We start from the raw sequence: 12,952 nt of genomic DNA, 5'->3' as shown, positions 1-12,952 counted from the left end.
TTGAAGGTTACTGAGTTGCCTTTGTCACAAAGCTGGCTGATACTCAACAGACTGTGTTTGAGACCATCCATTAAGGCAACCTCTTCAATGATGACATTGTCCTTTGAAATCAAGCCATATCCCACAGTATAACCTTTGCTGTCATCTCCAAAAGTATTACTTGGGCCAGCTCTCTCCTTAAACTCTGTGAGCAGGGTAGGATCACCAGTCATGTGTCTTGAACAACCACTATCCAAGTACCAAAGATTCCTTCTGTTTCCCTGCACACATCAAAATCAAATCAAGTTGATTTTGGTACCCAAGTTTCCTTGGGTCCTGCCTTGTTAGCTTTCTTCTTCTGTTTCTTAGGCCTTATCTCATTTGACTTAGGAATTTCAGATTCTTCCATAGTCAATTAGGTTGTGCCTTTGAAACCACTAAATGTAACAGAATTATCATGCATGTTATGGCTAACAGGAAATGGGATGCTTGGTGCAAACATGTTATTCCAGTAAGGCATGCTAAATGGCATTTGAGGCATATTGTATGCAACATAATATGGATTAAGTGCAAATGGCATATTAGCAAACTGTGCATTCATGTTCTGTGTAGGCATAGCATTAACAGGCATGGGAGGCATGGTATTCATGTTAGGAAATTGAGGTTGACCAGACATGGGAGTAGGCATGACAGATTTGCAATTAACAGACAAATGATTTATGCTACCACACTTGACACAGATCTTTCTAGGAGCATACTTATCAGGTGTGTAGTTATTGTGTTTGTTAATCCCTACTTTACCATTCCTATTGTTTTTCTTTTTAGTCTCTGTTTTTACCTCAATTTTCTCAAGTCTGTCACTTAACTGTTTGACAGTCATGTGACCAATATTAGCCTTTTTCCCTTTCTTAGCTTGACTTGACTCTCCTGAAATAAAGTTCTTGGAAACAGACCCATACTTATCATTTAGCTTGATTAATTTGGCTTTGCTAACAGGTTTGCTTATAGCCGACATATGAGGATTTTTATCATTCGACGGATAACACTTTTTGTTATCCGACGGATAATCCTCATCATCCGTCGAGTCTACATCTGTCAGCAACCCATCTACCAAAATAGGTTCTAGTTTCTTCTTATCCTTTTTCCAGGCTTCATCACAAAAAGACTCAATTCCTTGAACCTTGGTTATTTGAGCATAACATCTCTGGATGTTTTCCATGCTTTAATCACCTCTTGTTCACGATCGAGCTGCTTCTTCAAAATTTCTTCCTTTTTCAAGGACTCGGTTAATTCCTTATTGGCAATCCTACACTCAATTTTTAGTTTCTCAAACTCAACAAATTGAGACTCAAACATATTATTCCTCTCACTTAAAAACAAGTTTTTTTCTTTGATTTTAGCATTTTCCTTAGTGAGAGACTTAAGTGTAACACGCAAATGATACAATTTTGTAGAAATGTCATTTATTACATTATTACACTCAGCTTTAGATAAATGTGCAAGGTTTGTAGTAATTACCTGATTGCTTGAGGAACTTTTCTCTGTTTCATCAGACTTGGCCATAAGGGCTAGATTGACATAGCTGACATCTTCATCTTCATCTAAACCATCAGTTGCCCAGTCATTCTCTTGTGTAATAATGGCCCTTTCCTTTTATTTGAGTAGATCAAAGTATTTTTTCTTGTAATCTACAAACTCAAATCTTTTCTTACTGGAATCTGACTTTCTACACTCATTTGCAAAATGCCCTGCCAAGCCACATTTGAAACATTTGAATCTTGACTTATCCACCATGTTTCTATTTGGCTTGGCTACTCCAAAGTTCTTTTTGAACTTGAGCTTGGCAAATCTTCTTGAAAGGAATGCTAGGTGCTCATCAATGTCCTCCATGTCATCTAGGCTTAATAAATCTTCATTTTCTGCAGCTAGCCCCTTACCCTTGCTTTCACAGACCTTTGAAGTTGATTCTACAGCTTCCATCTTCACTTCCTTCTCCTTTTTCAGATCATCAACTAGTGCAATGGATCCTCCTTTCTTCTTTCCTCTCTCCATTCTTTCATCCTGCTCTAACTCAAGCTCATAGGTTTTCAGAATTCCATACAGTCTCTCCAAAGTAAACTCCTTATAATCTTGTGAGTTTCTCAATGAGACTGTCATTGGTTTCCATTCCTTTGGAAGAGATCTGAGAAATTTCAGATTGGAGTCTTTAGTCTGATAGACTCTTCCATGCAACTTAAGAGCATTTAGTAGTTTTTGGAATCTACTAAAAATGTCAGTGAGTGACTCACTTTCTTCATTGTGAAAATGCTCATATTGCTGAATCAGGAGCTGCATTTTATTTTCTCTTACTTGCTTAGTGCCATCACAAATTATATCAATTATGTCCCAAACTTCCTTGGCAGTTTTGCAGTTGATAATGTTATCAAACATGTCTACATCAACACCATTGAACAGAATGTTCATGGCCTTTTTATCTTTCCTGACTTGTTCAATGTCAGGATCATACCATTCATGTCTTGGCTTTGGAACAGATGGCTCGTTTCCTGTTGCAGCTCTCATTGGAACATGAGGACCTCTTTCTATGCAGTCCACATAGGTTTCATCTTGAGAAAGCATGTGAAGATGCATCTTTACCTTCCAATGATGGTAATTATCTTTATCAAGAAAAGGAATCTTGACTCCAACATCTTTCTTGTTCATCTTGCTGAATTGTTTTGATCTTTAAACTCTTTGTAAATTAAGAGCTTGCTCTGATACCAATTGTTAGTCCCTTGACAATGTAGCAAGAATTACAGAAGGGGGGTTGAATGGAATTCTTGAAACTTTTTCTTGAAATAAAAATGTTCAACACGATTATTGATATATTTATTTTGATTAGCACAATGCGGAATATAAACTCAAATGAATCAAAACACAAGTAATTAAAAAAAGAGTCTTTAAAAACTTTCTGGTGGATTTAAACAATTCCACCAGAGATATATATAATGTATCGAGAGGACTCTGTGTGCAGAAATGCTCACAGCTGCTTACAAAATAGAACTTCTGAGAATACAGGAAATGCTAAAGATTAAGCTTACAAAGATTTCTCTGTTTTTGTGTTTCTCAACTATCTCGGTTATTTTTCTATTTGCTACTCTCTTGGTTTATATAATACCAAGATTATAAAGTCAAAAAGACTGAACAAATATAAAATCTAACAGTCTTAACCTTTGCTGCTTTTCATCCTCTATTACCCAGTTAATGGGCTTCCACAATGTGTTTGTATCCAACTCGACGGCTGTGTGTCAGCTTTCACTGTTCAACTGGTGTTTGAATTCTTGATATGATCATCCGTCGACTTTCAGATCATCCGTCAATGACTTAATTGATCATCCGTCGACTGCTATGTTAAACATCCATTGATAGTCATTTGATCATCCGTCGAAGGCTTTGTTAATCATCCGTCGGTAGCTATTTTGTCACTTGACTTCATTTCACTTATACAGAATTACAAGACATTACTTATGTACAATTAATCAACCTATTCTGCATATCTAGTTAAAGTCAACATGACTTATATGCTACTACAGATTCTATACAAAGGTGCATACATCACTATGCTACAAACTTATTATTACATAAGCTACTCACTCGATGGATAATAAGTTAATCATCCGTCGGGACTATAATGAGTTATCCGTCGGGACTATAATTCTTATCCGTCGAGTGCTACATTATTTCACTAAGTAAAATCTACTTAGATGTTTTGTTTAAGTGATCATCAAGTACACAACATATTCACAACATGAACTAAAATAATATACCAATATTAAATTAAAAATAATAATAAATATTTTTTTCTAGTAAATAAATTATAAGTTTTTTAGGTGTTTGAATATTTTTACGTACAAGTTACTTATAAGTTGATAATATGTTTGGTAAATCAAAACTTGTAAGTTATGATTTTTTTTGAAAGAAAATAAAATATATATTACAAATTACATAAATTAATAATTTTCATACATGAATATGAAAATAAAAAAATATTAAAATTATACAATATAATATTATACTATATAATATACAATATTCATCATGACAAAAATAAAATTATACTATTGATCCGGGTAAAAAACACAAAACTAAATATAATTAATTTTGTGTAGCTTAGTTAGCATAATATTGGTGTCAGATTAAAAGAAAATACTATATATTGTAACACTTGAGTTCTACGTCGATAAGATTTAGGGATTATGTTCATTTTACAAGGTAAAATACTATTACTATATACACAAACAAATCATGATCGTTTGTGTGATTATGGTGGACTTATTTTTTTTACCCAAATTGGGTGCATTTGAGTCGGTAGGTTTCCGCTTATTTTGTAATGGAGATTTGACCCGTGTTCCGCAATCAAAATACTATAAAATATATTATTTTGTGAAGTATGTTCTACGAATATCACTAATTAATTAAAATTGTTAAAGATTATTTAAGTTTAATAAGTATAATGTGTATGTTCTGCTATTTGAATAAATGTTCTGCAAACTAAACATGGTTTGTAGAATAAAATATTTTGTAATGTTCTACATGCACTACATGCACTACATGCATGATGTTTAAGTTTTTGAAAATTAATAATGATCTTTGTAGAACATAATTAATGAAATAATATGTTTTGCAATATTTTTATGCAAGATTTTAGTTATATATAATTGATAAAAAACTGCAATGTCTATTATTTAAAACAAAATCAATGAATATCACTATTTAAAAATTATGGTTTGTATAATTAAAATGCCTAAAAATTGAAGTTGAAGCTTAAATTGTAATTTTTTGAAACTTATTTATGAGTCCCATATATAAAATTTAATATATATACGTAAATTTGAATCTTATTAAGTGTAATTTTTTTAGCCTAAATAATAAGTTTGTGTCTCTATTAGCCAAAATAAATTTTAGTATCACATATGGTTTAACAATTTAACGAGGGTTACGACTCAGAGACTCACTTTTTATTTATAGTTTTTTGCGTAAAGATGATGTACTAGGACCCATTTTATCATTTTATATAATGAAACATTTTGATTATGAATAGCTGCAATTATAAAATAAACGACACGGACACATAAATTTGATTTAATATTTAAATCTAATATTTTGATACACATAATTACATAAACACGAATATTCATGATAAATTTAATATTGCATATGATAAGTTTAAAATAATATTAATATTTTTAACTTCTATTTGAATATTAATGTAGTTTGTTCAATTATGTTTGATCAATGGTAAATTTCATCAATGTACATATCATCATCGATATATTTGGGATCACTTTCACTTTGTATTATCTCTTCCAAACTTATTTTTAATTTCATTCTGGAATCTAAGCCGTCTCCGATATTGTTTTATAAAACACCCATCGTTGTAAATATTAACACTCAAGATGTCCTCCATCGTTGCATAAACTATCATTATAAAGTTGCAAAATGAAGTATTAGTTAGTATCGATAAGATATACTCCCTCCGTCCCAATAAATTCTTAACATTAGAAAAAGAGTGTTTGACACGCATTTTAAGTCTATTATCTGTTATAGTTATATAAGAAATTTTAAAAATTTTCTCGTTGAAATAAAAATTAAATGTTCAAATTTTTATTCCAAGAAAAGAAAATATTAAAATAAGTCAGGAAACTATATTAGATAAAAGTCTTAAAATGCGTGTTGAACTCTCCATTTCAAATCTTAAGAATCTATTGGGACGAAGGGAGTATAATCATTTAAATAAATGATTTATTGATTTGGTGGTGATATCTGTCCTGACATATTTGAAAATAATACAATAAAGCATTTTCATAATGTCGAATCGGGAGGAAAAGGCCTAAAATCGTTACGAAATGAAACATGTCCTATCAGCCCGTATAATATATCCTAAAAGCCCACTTTCCCTCCCTACCACGCAGTAGAAAATTCATGACTCAAAAATGATACTCCGTGGAAAATATTACGTGACAGTCAACGTGGCGACATGGACAACCACATGGGATGATTCCACTTCCTAACTTGGCTGTCTACTTAGAGTGAGTTTGGTCCACGTATGTTGTCACATCATAGATGAGGTTGACACTGGCGGGTCATTACATGTCGGTTAGAAGTAGAAAATAATTGTGCCGTTAGGAAATAATTATTATTAGTAGGAAATATGTCGATCAACTATGTAAATGGTATTTCCTACAACCAATTTTCTACTTTTTTTTCAACCAAAACATTTCATACCAACATTTAGAGGGGGTAGGCAAGGTGTCTTCAATGTGGTAAAAAAATGTTTGTTTTGTAATGGTAAACGTGGCATGATGATAAGTATTAATGGATATTTTAAAAAATAATGTGTTTCTTGATATCTATGTATAACAAATTGCACAATAATATCACTATTTAAATCATAGGAATATATAATTATAACCAAAAATCAAACATTTATCATAAATCATAATATTCAAAAGTTAAACTAACATCTCCAAAATAATTTTCTATATTTACTAAAATGGCAATCTTACCATAACAAAAACTTAAAATATGTATTACAATATTAAACTAATAACGCTCAAAAGTTTCCATCACAGTTCAATGATTTGTGCTCATTCTTTTTAATATCTTTGTAATTTTATCTTTGTCATGATTTTTTTTCTTTTCAATGGCCTAACACCATTATGTTCATCGTCTAATGACAATAATCTATATAATAAGTGTAAAAACAGTTAGTATGAATTTTACACACACAAATAACTAATCAAGAACAATTGAAAGTAACTAATCAAGAACAATTGAAAGGAAGAACCAATCAAGAACAAAATGCTTTGAAGAACACATAAATAATTTACATACACTAATAAAATAAGGTCAATACACATCAGTTATTAATTGATTTCTGAAGTTTTTAAAATCGATATGTGTGGGTGTATAGAAAGGTACATGTTTTAACATGGTTGTGAGCCGATATGTAGAAACATCTTTAGCATCATTCTCTAGACGAAAATTGATGTATAATCTCTTTTTTAAAATAAAAAATAATTAGAAAATATTCAATATAGTATTAATATGTTATAATAATGAATTAAAAATGTAACGTACAAGGTATTATTTGACATTAACATCATTTATGTATCTGAAAGTGATTTATAACTTACCTTTTACATCCTTTATTTTTAGAACCAGTGTTAAAGGATGTGTTGTGGCCATTTTCCTTATCTTCCTTGGTATATGTAAGCCTGATTTGATCAATCAAATTTTGACATAAATATGAAATAAAAATTATATATTTCTTTATGACATAAAATTTATAACTGTCTCACTTCTTGTATGACACATATATAGGGTTGTGAATGAGTGGACATGCTCACGAATAGTTCGGTATTTCGTTAGAAAAAAGTTCGGCTCGTATTCAGTTTGATTTATAAACGAGTCTAATATTAACATAATTTTAAGATTTGATCTGTAAATGAGCTGAACTTTAGCATAATATTCGAGAACAAGTTTAATAACAATGTCCGTGAGTAAGTTCATGAACATGCTCGTTGATATAGCTCCTGAATAAGTATATGAAATGTGCTCGTAAACATGTTATGACCCATACTTATGACAAAATATTTAGTGAATAATTATTTATTATCTGTCTACATATGAATTTATCGATTTATGTAATAAATTTATTATTTTTTTATTATATTTATAAATTTTTATATGTGATTTGGATTATATATATTAAATGCTAGATAGTAAATGTATTCAATTAGTGTGTAACATTATTTTAAATAAAATTAACGTAATTTAATGAAAATCAGAATGCTAAACACTTAAATTGATTTGTATGGTCTATAGGGTTTTAAAATTTTTATTTCATAATACGTATTTATTTTCTAAAAATGAGAAATAATTGAAGTTCGTACAAAAAATCGGGAATTACGTGAACGAGTTCATAAACCGAGTTATTTTTTATCCAAAATTTGTGAACAAAATTTGTGAGTTGTTCGTTACACTAGTTCGTGAGTTGTGTGTGAAAATGTTTTCGCAAATAACTTTTTTCTTAATGAGTCGATACATAGTTTAATTTTACAGGATTCAATTTTTATTGAATTTTTATCGATTTTATTTAGCTTTCTTAATTTATAATTGACCCTAATTATATATAGTATGTAATGATACATAACCTATTCAAATCTTATATTTAATTTCAACAAATATAACCTTGGTATATTTAATTTATAACTAATATGAACGTGCGGTTTAAGAATAATTTTCAAGCTTATGAGTAAATTACTTTTTTATATATTCATATGTTTGTAATATAAATAATATTTTAAATTTATATTGCTAAAAATTTGCATAAATCTATTAGATTATTAATAGCCCAATAAGGGACAAATTTATGAGATAATTTATTGGACTCAAAATTCTTGAGTCATTTTAATAGTACATTCTAAAATGGTGAGTAATTTTATGGTAAGTAAAAAGACAAGATTACCCACCCCTACAAAAATGACACGTGCTATTTTAGGTGGATTTGTCAAAAACCTTGTCACTTGTATTCTCCGAGTTCTCCTTTTTGTACCTCGAGGGTGATCTGGAGCTCATGGGCTTGGTGCGTGACATTGGTCAAACCATCGGTGGGGATGGAGGGTCGCAATCGGTAAGAGCTCAACCATAAGATTATGTCAAGGATTTTTAATGATGGGCTTCTGTTTGATTTGAATTTGTGTGTGTAACGTGTGTGTGCTTGTGTCTCCGTGCTCGTCTTGTGTATATGCGCAAATGAGCCAGCAATATCTCTGCGGCTTTAAACGTTTACCCATCTTTTTTATTACTGATTGCAAAGAATTATCCCCCCGGAATTGTGTTTTATATGATACTTATTGTATGAGTCTGGATTGCCTATTATTATATAGAGCCTTGGGTATCGGGAATCGATGAAATTCAAATTGAATATAATAGAGAGATATCTAACACTTTTGATCACATCCGAATGTATAAATTTATTTGACGGCTGTATAAGGTCATTACATGATCTTTTCCCATATTTTATATTATTTTTGTTTTATTTGAATTATTAGCCTTTTCGCTACTTGGGCATAGTAGTAACATTTGATTAAATTATATCCACTGAATTATTATGGTATTATTCTACCATATTATTCTCTAATACTGTAGCAAATAATTCAGTGGATTTAAATTTGATTGAACAAACAGTCACAAATTAGAGTTGTCACGTGGTATTTTCCCATGTGCATATAGTTACAATAGTTAATTAGTTGACTAATGACGATAAATAAATAAATATTGCCATTTTTGTGTTTGTTTTATTAACATGTTAATTCTGTATCTATACTATATTGTAATAACCGGAATTAGGTATAATTTGGTTCAACGGTATATTCCCTAATTTTGTTTATTAAAAAAGTAAATAATAGTATTATATATCCACTAAACTATTATATACATAGTCTACATATCCTATTAAACTACAACTACAATATCCCTAGTTATTAAAAATAAAAATAATTTTGTTATATATCTGCTAATTGTTAAACTACTAGCTATTGAATATTTATCCTAATAAACTACGATAACATGTTATTCTATTATTTTTATTATAAATTTATAATTTTTATATATTTATATAAATATTTTAAAATTATAATATTGCGGGATAAATAAATAATTTAAATATTAATGGAAACGGGCGGATTTAAGCTAGTAATTATAGTAGACAAGTAGTGATTATATAAATTTTGAGCGATTATATTGTTCCATTGGAAGGTAATTAAAAATTGTTGATGGAATGCAAATATGGCGGTGAAACCAATATAAGATTCATGCTTCTCAATGCCAGTGAACTCATATATGTTTTTCTATGTACTGTCTCTCACTTTAATTATCCTTTCCCCCAACATTTAGTGATTCTGTCTTTATTTGTAACCAGGGGGAAGGCCTTTGAGAAAAAGAAGCAGAAGTAAGTGATATTAATTCTTAATCATGGTAGTATGTTTGCTATGTGATTTAGCAGTGTTATGTGATAGATCCTGAATTCTTATTGTGTTAATGAGCATGTTTTACGAACATTATATTATCATGGGTTAATTACATTTTGCAACCCCTACCTTTCATTGAATAACAAAACTATACATTTAATTTCAATAATACAGTTTGCAACCCTAATTTTAGATATCAAATAAAATATGCATCTTTTTAACCATTTTGTTAAAAATATTTATATTGTGGATGGTAAAATTGAAATTCAGCAAAATATTTAAATAATAATTTTAATTCTTTTAAATTAAACTAAAATTTAGAATTTCAAATTATTAAAATAATATTAATGTCAATTATTTTATTACTCAGTATAATTTTAAAAATTTTAAAATATAGATATATTTAGAAACTTTATGATTATATATATAAACATATATTTTGCTTAATAAATATATTTTAAGTATTTAACATTATGATTAATTTAGTGTATTGCTAATAAAAAATAGCTATAATTTTTTTTCATGTAAAAAATTTATTAAAATAAATGTTTTAATTAATTTGAAATTTTAGTTATTAATATTAACATCTCAATTTCAATTTATAACCGGAAGGGATGCATGTTGTAGTTGATATTGGAAGTTAAGGGTGCAACTGTATTTTGCAAAGTATGTATACTGTTTTGATCTTAAATGAAAGGTGGGGTTGTAAAGTGCAATTAACTCATTAATCATTAATGCGAGTTGTAGCTTTGTATGTAAGGGTTATCTATGTTACCGACTTGGCAACCACATGTTGCACAACATCAGGGATAATGTATTTTGTTTCTTGATGCTAATGAATATATATTGCCAAACATCATATGCAAATGCTACCATCGCGCCTGATGCGTATTACATAGCATGTACTAAGGTTGTTTTGTTGTTCATAATGCAATTGGAGATTAGAGGTTCAAAAATATACTCATTAATGTGTATGCGCACGATAGTTAATCAATGGGATGTCCTAGTAACGAAGAGGGGTCGTCCTTCAAAGCCCGTGACTGAAGAGGTCCTGAAACCCAGAAGGTTATTAAGGCAGCAGGGCTGATACTTATCCCCCCAAAAAGTAAGTTGTAATTATAATACAATCCCACCAATTTTATCACAAATATTATAAATTTATATCATTACATGACAAACACTAGTTGTTTGATTATAATAATGGAATTGTTACTATTATGTGATTGCATCTCGTTCCTTATTACATCGAGAATAACACTACAAAAAAATAGCTAAATACAACCCGCGCAATAAATGGTTGTATTAGTTATATACAACCGGATCCGGTTGTATTTAACTAAATACAACCGTTTTGTTGGGCCGGTTGTAAATGCTCGAGTAATATTTAGTAGACCGATTGTATTTATACTAAATACGGACCGTTTAAATACAACCGCGTAAATAAAACCACTTAAATACAACCGCGTAAATACAACCGTATTCAGTTAAATTTGATTTTTCGATTTCAATTTGGAAATCCCATAAAAATTTGATTTTTTTGTAAAAATTCAAAACGCCCGTCAAAAATATAAACTCTATCTAGTTTGTTTTTACAATTTGAAACAAACAAATTCGACCACAATTTGAAAATATGATTCTAAATTCGACCACATTCAGTCGAATTAATGAACAACAAATTTAAAAAAAAATGAAAAATCCATCGCCGGAATCTGAATCTGCGAAATTTTCCATTTGCCTTTTCCGGTAGCCGGAGGTGACCGGGGCGGCCAAATTTCCGGCGAATCCAGTCGCCTTCTTCACCCTCAATTTCTACTCACTTCCTCCCGATCTATAACTCTATCTAGTTTGTTTTTACGAAATCAAAATAAAACAATTTTTCGGCGAGACCAATCTCCCTCCTACTCTTTTTCCGTACAGCACGCCACGTACCACAACCATCGGTGGCAGCTTCATTGCTTTAAAACACACACAAATAACACCAAAAACGAAGCATCCCCATAATGCCAAACAAAGTAGCAAACAGATTATGTAGAATTGAATCCCCATCCCCAATGGAAATCCCTCTGATTGCTGGAGTTCAAGTTATAACAGATTCACAGTATAGTTGTTACTGTGCTAAGTTTTTAATTCGTACTTATAACAATTGCAAATGAAGCACGGAATGCTCTTCCTTTTAATGAGTGTATATGACTGTCTCTTGACCTTTTACTTGCAAAGTAGAAGCTGTTAATATGTACAAAGGAGAGAAAATACGGGGAAGTCTGGGGAAAAAAATTTAGAGCTTGCAGAGAATTTGAATTATATATAGTACAGGTATCATATATTGGATATCAAGTTAGGTATTATTTAGTAGGGATATATAGCTTTAGTACTATTATGAAGCTAGGATGAAGTGTTACAACATACTATAAAAACAGAAAGATAAAAAACAGGGGAGGGGGAGGTAGGTTGACCGGAAATAAAACAGGGAAGGGGGAGGGAGGTGCGGCGGTGAGGGAAAGGGGAAGGGGGGTGGTTTGGAACGTGTAAGGTAGGGTGTGAGGGGGGGTTAGGCGTTAGTTTTTTAAATATAATTTTGTTTTGGTTTTTGTGTGTAAATATTTTTTATAAAATATAGTTTCAACCGTTGGATTGTTGTGATAATAGTTGAATATGGTCTGTTAAATATAATTCACGCGGATCGCTGACGTGGCTCTAAATACAACCGCATTCCGTCGAATTTATGAGTGTCAATTTTATTATTATTATTATTATTATTATTATTATTAGTATTATTATTATTATTTTATTATTATTATTATTATTATTATTATTATTATTATTATATAATTTGATAACGTTTACAGGACATAAATATTAATTAATATTTTCCTTACCAAGAGTATTATATTCTAAATTTTAAAATTTATTTTTGAGAATTTAATGTTTTAACGAAAAAATTTAATTCATGATCTGGATCGATT

Source organism: Apium graveolens, chromosome 10 (genome assembly GCF_009905375.1).
Source record: "Apium graveolens cultivar Ventura chromosome 10, ASM990537v1, whole genome shotgun sequence".
NCBI classification, from domain to species: domain Eukaryota; kingdom Viridiplantae; phylum Streptophyta; class Magnoliopsida; order Apiales; family Apiaceae; genus Apium; species Apium graveolens.
The sequence above is the reverse complement of the archived record's forward strand: the minus strand, read 5'-3'. Positions refer to the sequence as shown.